This window comes from Tasmannia lanceolata, unplaced genomic scaffold (assembly GCF_043159265.1).
Source record: "Tasmannia lanceolata isolate RefF3 unplaced genomic scaffold, GAP_Taslan_0.1 ptg000016l, whole genome shotgun sequence".
NCBI lineage: Eukaryota > Viridiplantae > Streptophyta > Magnoliopsida > Canellales > Winteraceae > Tasmannia > Tasmannia lanceolata.
Window position 1 is genome coordinate 5,279,633 of NW_027518693.1, and position 4,127 is coordinate 5,283,759.

A 4,127-nucleotide genomic window follows, 5' to 3' on the forward strand; every position below is an offset into this window, starting at 1 on the left:
ATTGATACCGTGGATAGTGGTATCGAAATCCGAAACTCGGGAAATAAGGATTGGCAAAATCTCCCGAAGAGTGCAAAGAGTCGATAAACCTATTTAGAGGGTTCAAGGAAGTGTTGCTTGGTCCTATGAGGATAAATCAGAAGCGTGCCTTGGCACTGTTCAACGTGAGTCACCCTCAGCTTCAGACATCAGGTCGAAAGAAAAAAAAATTCAAATGAAGAATACCAGACATCAAATGCAATGAATGAAAAATTGAGAGAAGACTTTCAGACAACAAAGTCATGAGCATAGAACATGAACCCCAAGAAGAATGCTTGGGCTATAAATTGTGATGGAATTTCCAGTTAAAACATTCCAGGTGTAGGGGCATTCCCCACATCCAAGCAAAAAAATTAAAATCAGAATGAACAAAGAAAAATAAGATAGAATCCAGAGAAGAAAGGAGAAGGGAGCATGCCCCACGTCAACTCCTCAAGAACGTCAGAATCGCAGGAAGCAGAGTCGATAAATGGATTGAAAATTTCAAAATCATCTTCAGCATTCATAAAAGACCCAGAGCCGTAGAATCCCGAATATCAGTGCGAGATCCCAAAGAAAAAGTGGGAATTCAATCAGTCTAGCTTGCACAGTGCAGATGAAGTCTTGCCAGGAAATGCCGCCGGACTCCTCAAAAAAAAAGAGAAAGAAAAAAAAAGTTCAAAGCCATTGAACCTTAGCCATTCAAAAAGCTTGTATGCCAAAACACCAGAAGGCCATCCTTGGACGCCTGAGCCTTAAATGCCAAAATCCCAAGTTTTTTTTTTTTAAAAAAAAAAAAATCCTTTTGCAAACACCTTTGAGCCTCAACAAAATCAAACATTCTTTTCAAACACCCACAAACCTGGAGATAGCCATGGCGGATAGCAAGATAAGCAGTATAAACACGACGGCCCCACCAAAAGATCCAATCAAAGCGCCTGAGACCCGTTCGCAGAAGGAGTTGAATTGCTGGCAAATGGCGAACCAATTCGCTCGAGCATTGCCCTTGTGTGCTAAGTATACAATCGCCGCCGCCGCAGAAGCTCCCGCCGTCAAGAGCGCCATCATGGCCTTTGAAAAAGTTAAACATTCTTCAACAAAGTATGCTTTGTATAAAATTGAAACGAGCATGCCTTAAGACATGCATAATTAAGGTTAATCTTAGTTAAGTTACCGTGTCGAAAACAATCAAGAGTATTCTACTGCTCTTTGCTCCGCTCCTGACAATGTGCAAGATGGATAGCGGAAGTGAAAGGACAATATACCCGCTTACAATTGAGTTCGCTATCACAAAGAAGCTAAGAGAGAGAGATAAATGTAGAGAAGTTAAGATAACATAAGCAAGAAGCAAATAAACAAAGACTTTTAAGACCATGTTTGGCAACCATTAAAAAATTATTCCATGGAATATTGGTGGGCCCTGACTGTGTGAGGGGGGCCCACAGAAGGAGAGAGAGAGAGAAATGAACTGGCTGGGTAAAGATAGCATCTCATCTCATGCCTATCTTCTCAAGTCTCTCCATCTCAAAAAATGCATTTTAATTGTTTTCTGTTTAATATTCCATTTAAAACTTTTATAGTAAAAAACAACTCCATTATTTTTTAGAAAAACGTTTTAAATGCGTTTTAAACATATTAAAAGCATTTTGGCTAACTTTCCAACTTTACCCCCACTATATTTTGTAAATTACAAAATTTTAAACACATTTTTTTAAGGGGAGTCGATTTATCACTCCCCTTTTTTTTGTTTCCAAGGCCACATTTTTTGAACCAATACCGTATTAAACTCGGATTTTTCTGCCGAATCATGTTTTGCTAACTATGCTCACAACTGGCCCTACAAATATTCCATGGAATAGTTTTTCACGGTAGCCAAGCATGGGCTAAGGGCATGAATTGGCAACCATGAAAATTAACTTCATGGAATATTCATGGGCCCAATTGTGAGATATGGACAGTGGAGGGAGACGGATAGACTGTGCCCAATTGTAAAACAATTCATCAAAAAACATGAAAATCTAACTTACGTGAATGATGGGAGATCATCGTATTTCGCCTTGAATCGGATGAACTGAGTGAAGAAAGGTAACGTTTCATCGGTCGTCCCCATGGCTATTGCACCCCCTAGTGTGCCCATGAGTGCAACCAACCTCAAGATGAAATCCAGGATAGAAATCCCTCTGTTCATCCCTCCTCTTGCTGCAGTTAAAACCTTGGAAGCCTCTCCAGTTTCAATTGGTCCACTTCCCTTCATTTTCTTGAAAAGAATTTTCTGAAAGCTCTTTCACAAAGATGATTCTAGGGCTTCTTAGATGCCTTAGACAACTGGTTGAGATAAATGGGAGAGGGGAGGGAATGCATTTATACATGCAAGGAGAGAAAGAAACATGATTATACAACCATGTGTTGCATATTAGGTTTGAAAACCATTAGTGGGATAGGACCCACTTCTCTCAAACCACTTAAAAAACATGATCGATGTTGTGATATTATCTCACTGACTAAAGATTTTTTGGGTTTTTTAAGTCATACCTGCTCTTACTTGCCCATATATGAAAATAAGTTCTAACTAATTTTGGGTTTGAGCTTCTTCCCACTCCAACAAACCATGCCTATTTTGGAAATGGGTTCCTGTACTCCAAACAACTCTTACAAAACATGCCTCCCTATGCGACCTTGGTCAGCCTAAAAAAATGTTATTTTCTACTTGGGCACTTGTTTATGAATCTCTCATCCCTCATTATTTCACCAAGTAGAAACTTATCTCAATCTTAGGTTCAAGGTAAGCAAATCTTAGGGACAAACAAAGGTTGAGTGGGTGTGTATGGTATCAGCAATCTCAATAGCATGAACAAGAAATATTGGGTTAGGAAAACTTCACCTTTAACCTTGGATCCAGAAGAAAAGTCCGTTGTCTCTTGAAACTTCAATTCATCTCATTTGATAGGCTTACACCCATAGAATTAATAAGGGCTAATCAATTTCTTACCTCAGGTCAAAGATAGATACATAAACCCATCAATGAGGAGGAATGGTTATGTGAGATGTAATGCTTTTGCAATGCTCACTAGATTGATGAAGTGAAATCAATGTCTTGGAAACAACCAAAAACACAAAGACAAAAGGAGATTGACTTATCCCTAATACGGCTTAAAAACTTAGGATTGATGGTTTTGGTTTAAAGTATCCCACGGTCTAGGAGAGTTTTTATATGATGCCCGACCGTCAAAGTAGACGGTCGAGCATCATATAAATTCTCGGTCTAGGATTAGGGTAAAGTAATACTGTCCCATCATCTAGTATTAGTCATAATTATTTTAGATCTATTATCCCATTATCTAGAGTTAGCCATAATTATTTTACATCAATAGACAATCTCTCTCTCTCTCTCTCTCTCTCTCTCTCTCTCTCTCTCTCTCAGATAAAAAGAGACACTTCCCAGGAGGTCACCCATCCTAGTACTACTCTCGCCAAAAAACGCTATACTTCAGTGTTGTGATGGGTCTCTCTCTATGTGTGCATGTTTGTGTCTATCTCGACACTCCATTTTGTTGTTAGTGGCCCATTTTTATTTGCAGAATAAAATTTACAAAACTACGGGCAAGTGGCAACTCCATGCCCCAGTGTCCCAAAACCATTACTGGAGCCACATCATCACTTAAGTTAGAGTTTTGGAGGGCCCACGTGCATAAATTCCAACGTTGGAAGTATGATCCATGAAAAATTAACAATTTTTTGATAATTTAGTGCCCCACAACACTCCAGTATCATTCAAAGGCATCATGAAGCAGTCTGATTAGCCTCTAGAATTTGCTTCTAGTCCTAGATCGATTATAAATAACTACCAATGCCTTCAATTCTCGGGGAATTACATGTCATTCAAAAAATCTGACCACACAAGTGCATTCAAAATTATGAAATTGCCTTAGTAAAGCTCCAAATCCATCGTATACATTTTTGTATTTTTAAAGGATTCTCATGTTCATGCAGGCCTTGTGCAAAAGATACGATGCAACCTCCATTTTCATCATTTGATTACATAGTGGCGACTCTGCTGGGGTGGTCTCGACTATAAAGCCATGTTGGAAGGCCATGAAAGTTTTTTCCAA

General features: G+C 39.0%; 1 pseudogene; it reads right to left on the minus strand.

Annotated features, from left to right (window-relative positions):
* Positions 1-864: 864 nt before the first annotated feature.
* On the minus strand, positions 865-2,374 carry LOC143848909 (casparian strip membrane protein 3 pseudogene; annotated as a pseudogene).
* Between the last annotated feature and the right edge of the window lie 1,753 nt (positions 2,375-4,127).